The sequence below is a fragment of the Ictidomys tridecemlineatus genome, chromosome 1 (assembly GCF_052094955.1).
Source record: "Ictidomys tridecemlineatus isolate mIctTri1 chromosome 1, mIctTri1.hap1, whole genome shotgun sequence".
Lineage (NCBI taxonomy): Eukaryota > Metazoa > Chordata > Mammalia > Rodentia > Sciuridae > Ictidomys > Ictidomys tridecemlineatus.
In genome coordinates, this window is record NC_135477.1 from 217214392 (window position 1) to 217232173 (window position 17782).

At 37.6% G+C, this 17782-nt stretch overlaps 1 protein-coding gene across 6 annotated transcripts in view; it reads left to right on the forward strand.

Annotated features, from left to right (window-relative positions):
• The window catches only part of Pde4d (phosphodiesterase 4D), a 1337035-nt gene that overhangs the window by 275620 nt on the left and 1043633 nt on the right, over positions 1 to 17782 (forward strand). The window contains exon 2 of one of the 6 annotated variants that reach the window (XM_078016212.1): positions 1171 to 1251. The exons of the other annotated variants lie outside the window; for them this stretch is intronic. The gene's annotated coding sequence lies outside the window, so the exon portion shown is untranslated. The remainder of the gene's footprint in view (positions 1 to 1170; positions 1252 to 17782) is intronic. 6 annotated transcript variants of the gene reach the window in all.

Consider the following 17782-nt stretch of genomic DNA (forward strand, 5'->3'; position numbering starts at 1 on the left):
AAGGCAGAACATCTATGGGGAAGAATCAAGGTTGTGTGTATTGGGGGGACACAATTGAAGTTTCCTTGACTTTAGATGACTTTGTAGTGGAGCCTGGTGGTGGAAAACTTTCTTGAAGTTCTGTAAGAAGTGATGCTAATAAAGTTTTCATATGTAGGTAATGTCTTCTCGAAGTAGAAACATTTTATTTCTGATCTTATCATCTCTCCCAGGAGATGGAACTGAAAGGAATTGAAATTAAACCTCTGAAACATTTCATAAATTGAGAAGGTTTTAGTCTGTTCACTTAAATTTTGTATACTATAATCGGCTCAGGGGAAACTGAGAAAAATTCAGTACCTTCAGTGAGTTTTAATTCTAGTAGAAAGATAACCTTGAAAACAAAAGTTATAATACATGAAGCTGATTATTCTAAAAGTGTTTGATAGGAACTGTTATCTTACAGACAACTAACCTCTCTGTAAAAGTTTGTGAAGGCTGCATAGATATTTATCAGGGAATCAAGAGGGAGAGCAAGGTCCAGGAAAACAGGGTAACATGTGCCACTAACAGAGACATAAAGGAGGACTGGGCTTATCGTTGTGTGAAGGTGTAGAGGAAACTGACAGGAGCCAAGGCTAGTCTGAGAAGTAGTAGGCCCATCAAGCTTGGCCTTATGGACTATAGAACAGTTTTAAAATTTTATCCTCTTGTCAATAGTGGAGAGTGGAGTTCTAGAAAAATTGGGTGGCAAACACTCCCAGCATTTTACAGAATTGCAAAATCATTCAGAAGACTGAAGAAGTAGTCTTCCTGAGATGACCCTCAGAACAAGACCTTCTAATTAGCCCCAAGAAGATGGTCCCAGAAGGTTGCCACCAAACCTCTACAGTTTGAGAATACACAGTGTGACTGGCATCTTGGGAACAAAGGACTGCTATCACCATGACTGTCATAATCCTCTAGATACCCTGCCATCACACAGGGATTCCACATAGGGAAACTGCTGCCCCAAACCCAACATTTCCACATCCCTATTTGACAACAACAATAACCATACATGATAAGAAAATAGCCCCTGCTCCACTTCTGTCTTCTAAATATTTCACTGGATCATGTCAGGCTTGGGCATCTATTATTCAGAACTCTTACTGCAAGATAGTCTGCAAAATGTCGTTTTTACCTTTCCAGCCTCTACAGTACAGGTGGACTCTCCACAAGGAGAATGGAATCGATGCTAAGAACCAATTCATCACGTGTACTAGACATAAGGTAGGTAGATAAAATCAGATGAGGAAATATGTAGAGAGATACACGTAGCTGAAACCAGGAACACAGTACCTCAGCCTTCAAGGAACAACTGGGGAGACAAAGCAGGAAGGATCACAAGTTCAAAGCAACAACTAGGAGAGTGTGGCATTGTGACAACCAAGGAAAGATAAGAGTTTCGAGGGTAGTGCATTGGTCATCCATTTTTGTGGTTTGAAATCTTTTAGCAACAAACAAGTTTTTTTTTTTTCATGCCTAGTATTAGTCAAGATTCTCATGAAAGTAAACCAAATTGAAAATGACTTTACTGACTCCCATAACTTTAGGTCAAGCAGGGATAGTTAAGCATCAGGAACTTAAATGGTGTTGTGGAGCTAAGTCTTTTTCTCTTTTCCTTTTCTTGCTTTGCTTGCCTGCCCTCTGTATGGGCATCATGTGAGGTAGTTTCTTTGAAGCTAGGAAACAAAACAAGGCCTCAGGGAACTAGGTCTACATATTATTTATAGCCAGTGGTCTCCAAAGAGAAAACAAACCCTTTAACTCTTTCTGTATCTGACCACCCCTCTCCCCAATCAAATCTCAGAGATTGATTGGTCTGTCTTGGGCCACATACCTTTCACTGCACCAGTCACAGGACAGAGTGCCCTGATTGGCTAGGCCTGTATTACAGGCCCTCCCCTGCTGGTGAGAGGGGATATATATGTTGGGTTATGCCCCAAACATGGAAAGGAGTTTCAATAATGATCATAGGAATTTATGTAGTCAGCAAAGGGACAAAGGATGCCAGGAAGGCAAGTTTTGATAGTTGCACACAATTTTTGATAGTTGCACATGAGAATGGTTATATATTTAGACTGTGTTGCTTGGGATGGGGGTGGGGGGATGGACACACACAGCAAGACTCACTATGAATTTAGTGACATTCTGACATTCAAAAATGAATTCTTAAATTCATAGCAGCCTACTACATTTTAAAATTATTTACATAATTGATATCTTTTTTTCTACAAGTAATGCTTGGGAGCTTCCAGATTAGTGAACCTCTTTCAATCATTCTAAAGCTTCCAAAACACAGATTTCACGTCTTAAAGTCAAGTTGATCATGGAGTTCAAAAGTAGTCTGTGCACAATTTCAAGTATCATTAAATAATATAGAAATTCTCAGGGAATGTTACAAGTTTTATTTTCATTTAGTATACAGAGTACTAGTAGATATTTCACCATACAGGTGGGTACTACTAACACCCATATAGCTAATGTAAAAATAGACTAAAATGACCATGTAAATGGGCTTGGGGGAAGCACATACAATTACACAATATGTTATTTTAGTTTTTCTTTTTCTAATTCTGTCTTTTCTATTTTCTACATTTTAGTATATGTATCTGATACATGGACATCAAATCTGAAAATGATGAAATGAGGAAATGATATTTTATGTGTATTTATTTTCAAAATTTCTAAAGGAGGTAGCTTTCTCTGGAGGATAGCTTAAGGGTGTGTAGCTTATGAAATGCCTTCTGTACCTACCTCTGCCCCCATGAAGGGGTGCTCTGTCATTAGCTCCCCAATCTTCAAAATGGAAGGTACTTAACTTATCTTTTCTTTGCCTCCTGAGAACTGGTCAGGGTTCACACAAATTACTTCAATTTCCATGGAAGAGAAATGACATCTATGAGCTTTTGCAGCATGGGTTCCTGGGTGCAGAGAAATGCTTTGGGTGCAGTGTTTCAGGAACAACTGGTTTACCATTCCTTAGTGTTTCCATGCCTGAATGCAGTCCTTCTTGTTAGCAGAGTGAGGGGAACAGATTTCCCTGCTGAGGTGGAGGAAAGCAATGCAGGGCCTGGCCTGCTGCTTGCAGACTCCTGCTGGCCTCCCAACTGTGGGGAGCATCAGCCAGTATGATAGGGACAAAGCCATTAGGAAGAGAAGCACCAAAGTGAAACCAGTCTTGGTCACCAAGACTGCCTGGTCAACCTCCCTGATGTTCTAGTCCCTCATTAGCACACACTCAGCTTCTAGTTTTTCTATAAAAGAAAGAAAATAACAACAGCAACTATTTTTATAGTACTGTGCCATGATGGACTAGTAGAAACCATGAAGTTTGAAATAGTTTTTTTTTATACCCAAATAGTTTCCAGATTAAGTTTTTCTTCCTTCCTTCCTTTCTTTTTATTTTACGCTTTTATTTTATTTTTTAACTCAGAGGCGTTTTCACGTAGTTGTTGGGAAAGCCTTCACTTAGAATCCACAAATTTTGTGCTAAATAGAGAATTTGTTGTAAAAAAGCTTAATTCACTTCTTAATGAAATCCAGTTTCTTTTTACAAATCTGATGTAGCTGTTATGCCTTTCATTACTTTGCTGTTTTGAAATTAAAATTTGATTGTATAATTTCGTGCAGCTGTTTTTCGTTTTTAAAATCATGAGGTCTAAAAAGCCTGTGTATATGTGTGTATGTTTGTATGTGTACGTTTAACAAAAGGGACATCTCTTCTTAGATATGAAACACATACTTGAATGTTCATATTTAATTTTTTCCAATTCTCAGTTTCTGTTTGTTGGCATTGCTGGATTTTTAAAAACCCTGAATATCACTATAAATTGCCACAGTCACAATTTTGCTAACGCTGTGGGTTTTTGTTGTGGTTGTTAATATGAGACTGGGCATGATTGTTAGGTAGTAAAGGGAACTGGCAATATTATTTTTATCCCAAACTTAGGAACTAGTTTGACATTGGTGGATTCCAAGTTGGAATGTGCTGCAAAATGTGCTCTTGCAATTCACATTAGGGAAGACAGAGCTGCTGTGCATTTTATTTCCTATGAAGTATATTTTACCTTAGAGCTGCCGAAGGAAAGTAATTACTTACAAATAAATAATTTACATGCTTACCAAGGCTTCTGATCATGTTATGGTAGCTTTATTAAATTTTCCACTAAGATAATTATTGCAGGGAATTTCACAACTTAAAGCAAACACTTCATTTGGCTCAAGATAATTAAAAACACAGCCAGTTTATGCCTTCTTTAGGATTCGCCCCCACCCTGACCCCAGTTCTCTGTCTCATCTCCCAGTGTGTAAGCTAGTAACCTCTGAACGTGCCTTAGGAGATGAATGCTATGCCCAAACAAGGGGAAAATCTCACATTAGATGGGAAAATAGCTATAAGATAATGGTGACATTTCACCATCCTGTGACATTATGCCTGGTTTCTCCTCTGTGTTAGTTAACGCTGTGCAACAGTAGGCAGTTTATTGGGCTGAAATGTTGCCAAAATTTTAGCTTTTTGTTTTTTGTTTTAGATGAATGCCAGAATTGCTAATAGGAAGCATTTCCTAAATCCCCATGACTAGCCAGGGAGAAAACAATGCATAGCCATGTGTTTAATGTTTCAATAATATGATTATCTTTGGTTTCCTCTGGTAAGTGGGAAGCTATATATCACCAGGAATTTCCTGATTAATTCATATAAGTGCCTAGTGCTGAACAGGGAGCCATCCAGGTGACCAGATCACTAACAACAACAACATCATCATCATCATCATCATCATCATCATCATCATCATCATCATCATTTCTTTGGGTGAAGCAGGCTTTCTAAGGTCTTGCTGGCTGTGTTATCGGACTCTATGTGGAGGTTTCCAGTACAGATTTCTCTTCTAGGTAATCACTGAAAATAAAACTCCAACCTGCCAACCATTAAATCTGTGGATGAAACGGCGAAGAGCTCAGATTTCCAGTTTTAATCTGTAAGCTTCGAGTTGCCTTTTCCTTTACCTTTTGTGCTAATCATTGGCTGCCCAGTCCCAGTGAGGTAGGCTTCCTGCAGATACCATCTGCCTTTGCTGGCACCTCTTGCCCTTCTTGGCAACTCCTTCCTGCTGGATAGTGTCCTGTCACATCTTGGGTAGTGGTTTTCAAAGGATAGCCTGCTACCTTTGTTAGTCTGAGGACTGCCCTTTGATTCGTTAGTGATGTTAAATGCATATTTATATTATATAAAATTATATACATTATTTATGTATATTTATATTTAATGTTATTATATTTTCATTGTTGCTGCAAGAATACATTGAGAGGGGGTTCTGAGTCTGGGTTCTAGAGGGAGCAAAACTGGGTGTCATCAGGTTGGAACTTGGTGCTACTTCCTGCCTCTCCCATGACATCTGTGTCCTTGAAAGGTCAGTTTCTATTCCTCTAAGGGGCTGTGTCTAAATATGTCTTGTAAGCAGCTATGTCTTGCAAGATCCCAGTTACATCTGACCTCTCAGACCTCTTCTTTACTCTTGTCTCCCCTGATCACTCAGCCCCATCTGCAAGCTGTACTTCAAATTTATCATGACATCTCTGGGCACTTGGGGACCCTGGCAGGGCTGGCTCCCACACCTCCTTCAGACTCTTATTCACATCTTATCATTTTAGAGAATGTCTTCCTGACCACTGCATTCAGTACGAATTTAGTTTCCTCCTCTTGCTCACTTGTTATTTTTATCTTTGTACACATCACCATCTCACATCATAAATTTTACTCATTAACTATTAAATTTATTTTACTTATTAGTTTAGTGTTTACTTATTTATACAGTGTCTGTCTTCCTCCTCTAGCATGTAAGGTAAATAGGCATAGGGATTTTGTCATTTTGTTCATTGCTATATTCCCAAAACATTGAGCAATGCTTAGCACTTAGCAGGTACTCAATAAGTATTTGTTGAAAGGATAAAGGAAGGTGGATGGGAACCCCATACTTGGGACATTTACTTCTTAATCTAATTCTACATGAAGCAGCAGTACTACAAGTATTGTTTCATTTAAATTGGGGGCAATAACTCAGTATATGTATTTGTGAAATAATTTGGAATGAACAAGAACTCTTAGGTTTACATTGATCACACTGAAATAACATCAGCTCATTGATTGATTAAATTTTAAAAAATTGATTGTTCTTTAAGTTTTTGGAAATTCCATGCAACAGATTGGCCTAAACCTCAGAATCTTATATTTATAGCTCATCTTTGACTATTTGTAGGAATTGCAATTGCTCAGTGGGGAGAGAACTGATGTTTATTGAGGGCTTTCTACATGTCAGTCAATTCCTGTACACGATTTAATATAAATCTATAAAAACAATTTACCAAATACATTATTATTCCTATTTGAACAGAAATTCTGAATGCATTTGGAATATCCAAGGTTTAAAAAAAAAAAAAGAGAGGAGATTGTGATCTTTCCAGGCTGTGCTGTGAAATGCAGCTCTCTGTAAGAAAACAACAAACTGAAGAATTAGGTTACCTCCCATTTTATTCACCCTCCTTTGGCTGAGTATTCTCAAAGCAGAGCCTGCCCATGCAGATGTCCTGCTAGATGTCTGCATTGGCTTCCTACTGGATCAAGTTCAAGCTCCTAAAACTGCACTCAAAGCTACATAGTCTCCTTTCCACTTAATGATCCCAGGTTATTTCTCTCTACTGCCTGCAACAAATCCTCTGCTGTGGTGCAAAGACTATTCTTTTTCTTCTCTTCCTTCTCCTGGTCTGCTACCCTTCCCCCATTATGCACCTGTTTACTGATCTCTGATCTGCCCATCCATCATTTAACCACTTTTTAAGGACTACCTGAAAATTACATGTTTTCTCTATTTTTCATGGCCTCCTCACTCTTTTTTCTTAATTACTTTTGAATTTATCATTCAGTCTATTTAGCTCTAGACTCACAGACTGGTATGTGCTGTGACTGTTTCTAGTATTAGTCTTGTGATCTGAACAAGATCGTGTTAGAGATATTTATGTCTTACGTTTGTTTTCTTCCTACAATATTTTCTGGCATAGAAGTTGTATCACTATGAGATGCTCAATAAACACTTGGCCTTGCATCCTGAATTTTATCAAACCTTGCTAGAAACTGTGACATCATTTTATGTCAGAGAATAAAACGTGGTTTATTCAGCAGCAATCTAATATTGTCTCTGTGCATCTTGTGTGTAAACATATTTTCAGACAGTCTCTGGAAGATTTGGCTTCTGTTTAGTAATATCTGAAATTTGAATACCAGCATCCACATTGTAAAATATTTGTGTAAAGTACTTTTGAGAACTTTAGGTGAGAGGTGTAGTGTATGGATAAAGTATTCATCAATAGAAAGCAAAATGAAAAATGTGAAATAATGTTCAGATAGTTCAGAACAAAGCACTAGAAACTTTGGATGTATGATGAGGCCAAAGAATTCATTGTTTCATTTTGAATGCAGTTTAGGGAAGACTGGGAAATACGTTCTTTGAAGTCTCAAAAAAAAAAAAATATATATATATATAGTGTGTGTGTGTGTGTGTGTGTGTGTGTGTGTGTGTGTGTGTTTAGCCCTGTGCTACTGAAGATACTTTGCTGTTTCCATGAGGGAGTTGCCTGTAGCATCAAAGATAATCTGGAAGGATTTGAACCTTTGAGGCAGTTGAGCACTTATTAACATAAGATTAGAGATGGCAAAATAAAACTACCAATAATCTTCAGGTGATTTCAAATCAGGCGTCACGCTGCAAATCCTTCTTTTTTGGCAAGGAGAGACTGGTGAAGTGCCAATGAATGTATTTTAGCAGAAAGAAAAGAAGCAGAGAAATTCAGCTGAGGATTCAGAGGTCAACACTGTCTGAAGAAATACTTGGGATGTGGTTTCTTAGACTGATTTATACCACATTTTGGTGAGATAGCTCAGTGACATAAATATTGTGCAGTTTGTCTAATTTCTAAAATTAACTGCATTTATGATTAGTATCGTGTATTGCCTTTTCAGGGAGGTTTTTAGGGTACCCTAGAGATGGGAGGGGTCCACATTCTCTACCTTTAAGAGCTTTCTCTTTAGTATCCCTCCAAATGCCATCTCGAGTTTGATGGATAAACAGCAGGTCAGGCTGATGTTGTGGTGCCAGAATGTGAAAACAGGGTCTGCACCAAGGGAGGAGGGGCAGGTCCCCATGCTGGAGACAAAGGATGTTTTCCAGTTTGCAAGCAGAGGGTATTGAGAGAGTGGTGACAAGTGGTGGATGGCACAGCCAGGCAAGCTGTCACCATGAAAGGTCCTGCAAAGGCTCACAAGTGGCCCCCCACAGTGTCTGGCAGAGAAAAGCAAGACAGGGCCCAAGGGTGGACAGTCTGTGGCACTCAGGGAAGCCGGTGTGGAGGTGGCTCTGTGACGGCCTGGCAGCAGGTAGGGAACCCAGCCTCTGAGCTGGGATCAGAATTGCAGTCCTGAGAAACTAGGGAGAGAAGGAAGCCAGGGTAGTAAGACAAAGTCCACCTGTTGAAAACAACACAAAGGAGCCATGAAAATGGCCATGAATAACAATAACAAAGATAGCCAGCACTTATTGATGATTACTCTAAGTCCAGGAAAGTCCAGACTCCTTTATACACCTCGATTCTATTAATTCTTGCAACCTGTGAGGCTGGTACTTACTCGCAACCCACCTTACAGGGGAGGAAAACTGAGTTGCATTAGGTTGCACAGAGCCATAGACCTAAGAAATGGCAGCATAGGCATTTCAGCCCAGACAGTGTGTTTCAAAAGACTCTGTGCTTAACTTCTAAGCTATCCCACCTGTGACTACATACTGGTGACACAAAATCATGTGTTTTTACAGCCTTTTGGAATAATGCTAGCTTGAAGCCAGGTATGGGTTTGAATGTCACCTCTCCTGCTTATTACTTGAGACACTTTGGGAATATTATTTAATTTATCCTAGCCTCGATTTCATCTCTGTGGAATGAGGGACTGGCCACTTATTCCATGGATGTAGAAAGACTAAATGAAATAGCAGACATAAACTAATAAAATCATGTCTTGCTAGAGCTGCCACTCAGCAAATATCTGTTTTCTTTTATTGTCTGCATGTCCATTAATACAGAGCTCTTTAAAACCCACTTGGCTGATACTAGGCTTGTTCCTGGGTCCAGGGCTGGGCCAAGGAACAGATTGCAGACAGCAATGGTGCCTGAAGGGTACTTGCCAGCTCACCTACAAGGAAAGCTTTTGCTCTATTCTTTTAATTCTCAGAGAAATGTGTGGGTAACTACTTTTATTCAGTTTTTCCAGTCAGTGAAACTTGATATCTTGAAGATGTAGACCAGTGTTCACTTTAGGAACACTAGTTGGCAATTGCAAAAATTATGTATTTTTAAAATAAATATGCTTATCTTCTATTACTTTTGAGAGTCCTTCATGAACTTTGTTAATATCTGGAGAACTAATGGAAATGAGTTTATAAATATGCTTTTTAAATTTCAAAGCCTACCTCATATTTCATAACAATCAAGGCATATGTGCTAATGATCTGAAATAGCCTGTCTCTGGTCAAGTCATGGATGGTCTACAGCATCTTCTTCATTAGAAGCACTGACTCACTCCTGACTAAAGAGTTTAATGATCATTCCTTTTAAAAAGCTTTCCTTTATTTTATTAATATGGTAGGTTACATTAATTTTTAATAGTTTTATTAAAGATAATTAATATATAAAACTGTATTTTAATACATTCAGTTTGACAAATTTGGATGTAAACCATAAAAGTCTGTTGGGTTTTTAGCTGTTGACTATACTTAAAACTGTAACTATATAAACTTTTTGTGCTTAAAAATTTTCATGACTCAAATAGCCTATGGTCACTAGAAAAATTACATTAAAACTAGAAGTACAAATTAAGTAAAACCACCCATGATTCCAGAGGTAAGCACGGTTAAATTTTAATGTATACCTTCCAAGTTATTTTTTATGCATGTTTAGATACAGTACAGAAATGGATCATGTTCTAAATACAGTTTTATAACCCAGCAATGTATTATAAACATCTTTAAATCTATATCTACATCATTATCTGCAGTAGCCTCATCATATTCCATTGCATTTTTATCATATTCCATTATATTTTTATGTGCTATTAATTTAGAAAAATTCTTTCTTATTTGGTATTAAATTTTTCACATTTTTTCCTATTACGAACAATGCTTTGATCATCATCCTTGTACACCCATCTGTGTGTCCTTTTGTCATGCTGATTCAAAGGGCATGCATGTTTATCAGGCTTTTGATACATTTGCCAAGTACCTGTCTAGAAATATTGTACTGATTATATTCCCACTGACAGTCAATGAGTGCTCCAACATTGGGTGTTAGTTTTTTTTTAATATACCATCTGATAGACAAAAAAGGGCATCATCTTACTTTATTTTGTATTTATTTGCTTATTAGTGATATTGATTTTTTCATATGTTAAATTTTTAATTCATTCTTTTTTTTTTGTGAATTTGCCGGTTCATGGCTTTTTGTCTCTCTTTCCTGGGACATATTTATTTTTCTTACTGATTTTTATGAGTTCTTCATGTAACTCTGTCTATATTTTATCAGTTTGTATTGTATCCTTAACATTTTTTGATATATAGAAACTTTTATCTTAAAATTAATGGAATCTCTATGTTCTTCCTTCATGCACTCAGTAAAGTATTAGCATATGTAATACTCAGAGCATCTTTATCTTCAGAGAAATAAAATACTCAAACATGTTTTCTCAGACTACTTCCATGGCTTCATTTTTCACATTTAAATTTTAAATTAAACTGGAATTCATGTTGGCATGATAGGGAGATAGGTCTTGGGGTTTATTACTCCAAGTGCTAATCAAGTTGTTTCAATGCAATGATTGATTAACCTATGCTCTATATATTGATTTGGAATGAGTCACCTCTATCAAGTACAAAATTCTTATTTATAGCTGTGACTCTGGTGTTTTGTTTGGTTCCACTGGATTCTCTTTTACTCTGCTGCCAGGATAATCTATTTATTTATTGTGAAAGTTCTTCATTAATTATTGTTGTTTTTCAAAAAATTTGTAAGTTTATTTGCATGTTTATTTATTTGATGTCTTAAAATAGGCAATCAGGGGGGAGTTGAAGGGGGACATACCTTTGGAGGTGGATAGGGTGAGACTGGAGAAAGGCTGATATTTTCAAAGCTAGGTGAGGGGATGTGAGGCTCCTGATCCTTTTCTCTGCCTTTACTGTAAACATGAGTAAATAGATAAATGATTTGCATTGGAATTGCACATGATGTCAACTGCACCTGCTTTCCTCTACAGAGATGTGTTATTATTATTTTTTTTCTGTTTGTTGCCATAGGTGTATTTTATTTTCATTAATCATACAAATACTTTTCTATAATGTTCTAGGGAAAAACCTGAGAATTTGGCCATCTAATTAGGGGTCTCTTTAGAGATCCACAGGCCATTGGCATAAGCACGTTGTGCCTGGGTTCGCAGAGCAGCTTGTGGCTCCTGCCCATCCCCGACATGGCTCTTCCTCTATATCAGGACTAGGGTCTCAAAGATGATGAGGGTGGGGAATCCTCTAGGCTCTTAGAAGATTTCACTCTGATTCTGCTGAAGGGCTTTGATTAACAGGGTCTTTGCCTGCATCTCTGTTTTCTTAAGCTTGGCTTAACCCAAATGATGATTACCACCACATCTGGCTCGTCTGCCATTTTCTTACAGCCGTCAGGGGCGTCACCCTCTGAACAAAGTGGGGTTCCTGTGCTCCCACTCATATGGTGGTTATTTCTCTTTGTCTTGTTTTATGTACTTCAATTAGGTTTTTAAATTCACTTGTTCACAAGGACCCTGTAGCCTTCTCTAAAAAGTCAACAAAGAAGAAAACAAAACAAAAAAAACTAATTGATCTTCTTTATGCCTTGAATCTGGTGTGTGTGTGTGTGTGTGTGTGTGTGTGTGTGTGTGTGCGTGTGTGTAGCTATTGCATTTCTAATTGTTGGAATAGAGGAAAACATTGCTTTGTGATTAACTGTCTTACTTAACTTAAAAATGTTTTTTTTTCTGTTTTACTTTATTTCTTTCAAGTAGAGAGTTCTATGATTTTCAAACTCTGATAGACTTGCCTCCTTCAATATGTATGATTCTCTTTTATTGAATTTATAACTAGCACTTTATACACATTATTAACTGTGTTAACTGAAGGTGGAAACAGTGGGTATCCTGCTGCTGTTCCTGACTTTAGTGTAAATGAATCTAATCTCTCATCACTAATAACACTGGTGATTTGAGGAAGGTATACTTTATTGTTCCATTTGGTAGAATCTTAAAAACTCAGTGTTGAATTGTTCCACATACTTGACATTTTTAGGAAGAATTATTTGTTTTTCTTCTCTAGGTTTCTTTCTATTAAAGTCTTCTCATATTCCAAAGTAAGTGGACCATGGATAGTCAGGATTTTGTGGACTGTCCTACAGAAATTCCCTAAATTGATGGCCCTATTCCACAATTTTCCTATTGTTGTATTTTCCCTGTTGCTTCAAAGTGAATTTGTGTAAAAGAAGAGTGAAATAAATGGACTGAAATTTCTATCTTAACATTGGAAGTTTGGTATACTTTATTGACTGTTATCTATAATAGGGTCAAAATTTATTCATTCCAGTTAAGGTGTGGAAAAAAATGTCTTTTTAAAAAAATTTTCCTATAAGCAATCTGGTAGCTCTAGAACCATTGCTACAGTTGATAAGAAAAATCTTCCCAAACTTTGGTTCTTTTAGAGATTAGTATAAAATGGCTGCTTTGGTAGAAATATTCAATTAATGCAAAGTTTTGCTGTATATCACAATTGTTCTTCTACTCTTTAATTAGTTCTAACTGCTGCTTCCCTACCTCCCTCCCCGCCCCCCCCCCAAAAAAAAGCCTACTGCTTGCAGGAGTAAACATGCATATCCTCGTTCTTACTCACTAGCATGTGCTTCAATGCTGGTTATATAATCTTTCTGAGCATCCATTTCTTTATCTGCAAATTTGATATTAAAAAATGGCTATTTTGGGCTGGGGGATATAGCTCAGTTGGTAGAGTGCTTACCTTGCGTGCACAAGGCCCTGGGTCCTAATCCCCAGCCCCCCCACCCCCACCCTTCCACCCCCCGCCACACACACACAAATGTGGCTGTTTTTATTTTATAGAATTTTGTGGGTATTGAATTAATAAATACATTTTAAGTGACTAGAACAATTCCTCACACACATTAAGTGTTGAGTAAATGCCTTTAATTATAATAGTAAAATCATTGTTCTTCTAGCATTGGGAGTACCATTTGTGTGCCATTTTTCCATTGAATGCTTTTGGAATGATTTGGTCTCTTTCTCTTTTACCTCCTCTACTTTTAAGGGACATGAAGCTGTTCTAATATTCCTTTGTTCTATTCTTTTGGCATAAGCAAAGAATAGTAATTACTTTTAGGTATTTCAATCATCTTTGGTGTCTAGCTCCTGCTGGGGCTGTGTCTAGCTCCTGCTGAGGCTATGTATTCTCTCTTTCTCCCTAGTAATATTTAATTGTAGGACATCAATAACACTCCTTTGATATGGTATATGATAACATCTTCATGGTGGTGGGATTTGAGGTAAGTTGGAAATGGAAAGACCCTTTAACCATAAGTTTCTTTTCTTCTGATGCTTAGATTTCAGACAATAAATTTGGTTTTATTTTTCAACTTATATGTTTTAACTTATGTTACTTCTTCAGTGAATCATATTACTTCTTCAGTGATTTATGAAACTAAAATTCTGACTTTTAAAGTATCATGGATCCTTTAAAAAACTGAGCTAATAAGCCATTGGGTAATACATGGTAACCAGATATTTAGGAAAGAATAACTTCCATTTTCACTAAGGAATTCAATGATTAGCAAAATAATCCTTATAGAGTTTTGTCATTGTGCAATTCTACATTCATCCCTCATCACCATTATGAATGAAGAGGGAGCAAAGTCTAATATCAGGTGCCAGATGGGTACCACATGAATATCCATGATTCAGCAAGGGTTATCATATGGCTCATGCTGAACCCCAGTGAGTTATCTTCTGTGTGTCAGTTTTCCACTTGTCTTTTAGCTATAATGAGGCTGTTAAATGTGCTGAGAAATTTGGTAGCTGCTTGGGGCTAGCAGTTAAGAGTGGGTGTTATAATTTACTTTTTGTTGAAAAAGGGATAGGATTCATTTTGAGGCTATTCAACAAAGCCTGAAGAAAGAAATATCAGAGTGAGAAGGGTTTTGGGCCTTCAGATATGAGGTTTGAAACATTTATGTGACCTTACTGATGGCTGTGGAGAAGTCTAGGCCTGGACACAGACACTGAAGATTAATCTTGTACACATTTGAGTGTACTGAGAATTTGGGTGGCACCTCTCATTTTGTGTCTGTGGAATAGCAGAATAATCCTGGGTAGAGCACATTGTAATTAAATGTTTTTATAGCACTAGTAAAATCCAAGTCTCCCAAAACTTCTGATACTTACTTATTCTAGGTTGAAGAAGGTGAACCATATTTCATGGCTCTTAACTCTGTCATCAGTATATAATATACCCTAAAGTAAATTTTGGGTCCCTATCCTTCAATTTAAAGGATTAATTAAAATCATATTTTGCCTTGATTCTTAGAGCTCATTGAGGTCCTTGGTATAAAAAGATGCTTCAGAGGATAGAGTAACATGAAGATGATATTTAAGGATCCCTTTCTTTTAGCTGAGTACAGTGATGTTATGTGGTGATGCCTAAGTTCATCCTTTAGTCTATGAGGAGTTCTGTGGTGTAGGTTTAAATGCCACATTTATGTGGACCATGAAATTGACATTTGAAAGGGATAATTCTTCAAGACCACAACATTGGGAAATGGCCCAAACAGAATATGAATTCAATTATAACTGATTCCAAAACTCATAATATTCCACTAATCAACTTCATTCTTCTTACTTCCCAAGTCAACATTTCACATGTAAATTGCCCATTTTTAGGGAATATCTTGCATCCCTTCTTCAGAATAGAGTGAGCCTCATAAGAACAAAAAGCATTCTTCTTAAGAATGAAAGATGTTTGAAAAGAGTGCCCTACTGAAGGGCTTGACTGGATTGTGTCGACCACCTATGCCTTGAAAAGGAAAGAAAAAGACTATCTTGACAATGAGCATAAATTTATATTATAATTTCTGCCTTACTAAATCTTGACTTTGTTGTTTGCTACCATTAATTCCCATAAAACTTTGTTAAAATAGTTAAAGTCATTAAAAGAAAGACAAAAATAATCCATTTCTTAGTCCAACTTCTTTTCTGTTGTTATTTTATTTTCAACATTAAAAAACAAAACAACCCACTGATTAGAACTTTCCTACAACTACAAGCAAGACTTCGTGCACTTTTTCAGTCTGTCTGGGTCTTAATGACCCTACCACAGTAGGCTCATTCCCTTGCAAGGATGCTAATGAGTTGTTGCTGCCCAAGAGGCAGAGAATTGATATGTTTGGCTTTCTACTCCCAGTCTTTGGTTTCTTGGTTGTGTTATTTTCCTTGTTGATATTTCTTTTAATTAACATTGAATTTCTCCATTTTCTGTCTTGCTTTTCTTCTTTTTGTGTAGTCTGCAGGCAAAGACTCCTTCAATAGCAATTGTTATCAGGGAGAAACAATCACTTGAGGGTTCAGAGTTACTTGGTGCTAGGGTGAAAGTTGTTCTTCTGCAGCCTCGTTAGATCAGCTTTTATGCACCTACCTTAAGTAAGATCTACATGATGCTCTGTCAACTCCCCTTGTCTCTTTATCTTTAACTCAGTGATTTTCTTCACATTCTCATCCTGTCCCAGTGATATAAACCAATAGTAGTAGATTTTGCAGGAAAACGAAAATTAGGAGTCATTGCTGATTGATAAATGGAAGCAACTACAGAGCATGTTGGTTAAAAATGATCTTTTGGAAAAGTCTGGCTGGCCATTATTTAGAGATGATAATTTTGTTTCTATAGTTTGAACTGAGAAAACTACATACAATTGAATTCAGGATGTGTGATGTGGATTCTTTCCCTCAATCTCTGTCTCTCTGCTCTATTCATCCATCCATCCATCTATCTGAAACTGTCCATCTGTCATTTGTTTTTCTTGCTCCGGCTAGAGAGGCAGAACAGTTCATGTTTGAGAACCAAGCTGATTTCAAAAAGGAAAGTCCTGATTATGGTTTGTAATTAATGACTCGTGGGCTGCAGTCTGTGCACACATTCCACAGTGTGCCTTCTTCACAATGCCACTCTAAAGCTTCTCAAATCTGAAAGTGTTCAATGAGCAGATTTGACTGTAGTCTGGTCTGAGACAGAAAATTATTGTAAAGGAGAAAGGCCTCAGTGCTTGGATGAACTCCGTGGCAGCGGCATGAACCAGACATTCTGCAGAGATCATCTTGATGTCATTTTGTTTTCCCTCTGGGAGACTCAAGGATTTTTATCCTGAGACTCTCAATGGATCTGTTCTAACTTAGCTGGTGATGACACATCCCAGAGGCTCCTACCATATTGGGCCTGAGGTCAGCAGACTGTGCACCATGCTGTCCTATGATTCATAGGACAGAACTGCTCTGGTCCCCTCCCACTGCACAGGCCTGGAAGGCCACCATAATGAGGCAGTGGGAGGGAGTGTGGCTAGGAAAGCTGTTGAAAGGAAGCTTTTGTTGTAACTTTCTTCCCTGCAGAAGGAAGCTAAAGCCAAAGCAAAGTATTATCAAGCAACAGACCCTACATTTGAGAGAGATGAACTAGAAGGGTCCTTGGCCTTGTATTTAGGGTAAGAGTTGTATTTTAGAAGGCTGCAATTATTTCAGATGGGGGGGGGAAAGGCCATACAGCATAGAATCCTGGAAGGAAATGTTATTGATTTGCTGCTAAATGACTCAGCTGGATCATTTTGAAATACTGGTCAAGGTGAGTGTTGAAAGAGTGAGTACTTTGGCATTTCCACACCCTTGGGAGTGAAGAATTGGACTTCCTTGGGAGCCAAATGATGTACTTTGATTTTCCAAAATGTTGATTATTTTATAATAATTTTGTACTGAAATCAACAGTAGCATATGTTCTCTTATGTAAGCATGGCACATTATTCATTCAATGGACATTTGCAGCACACTTCTGGGGTATGGAGTTCTACAGCCATTCCTCTGCAGGGACAGAGGTCTGGCCAGATGTACAACAGAGATAAAAGTAACTTTCAATCTCTACTTTCATGTTCCTTTCCTTCTACATGTGGGAAAACATCAGTATATGAAATGGCATTTGAGTAACTTAAAGCCAAGTGTTCACAAGAGCAGAATAACTCAGAACAGCCTTTGAAGCCATTAGAGATATGAATCACTTACTGCTGCCTGGGGGTCCCACACCAGCTATTCCAAGCTGTCGGAGCACTTAGTGCATTGTACTATTTGTCTCTCTTCCCCACCAGACTCCAAGTTCCTTGTGGAGAGAGATATTATATTTATCTTTGCATCCCTGGACACTAGCACAGTTCATTGCATACCACAAGTGCCTAGTAAATGTCTAGTGAATGAATTAGTAAGAAGAATCACTGTTATCATTTTGGGAGAAGGGAAGGGATTAGAATGATGACTTTGTATGGGCATAAACTACAAAGGAAGAGATTCATTTTTTAAAGTCTAGAAACAAAATGTGCTTCCTTCTCATAATTCTAG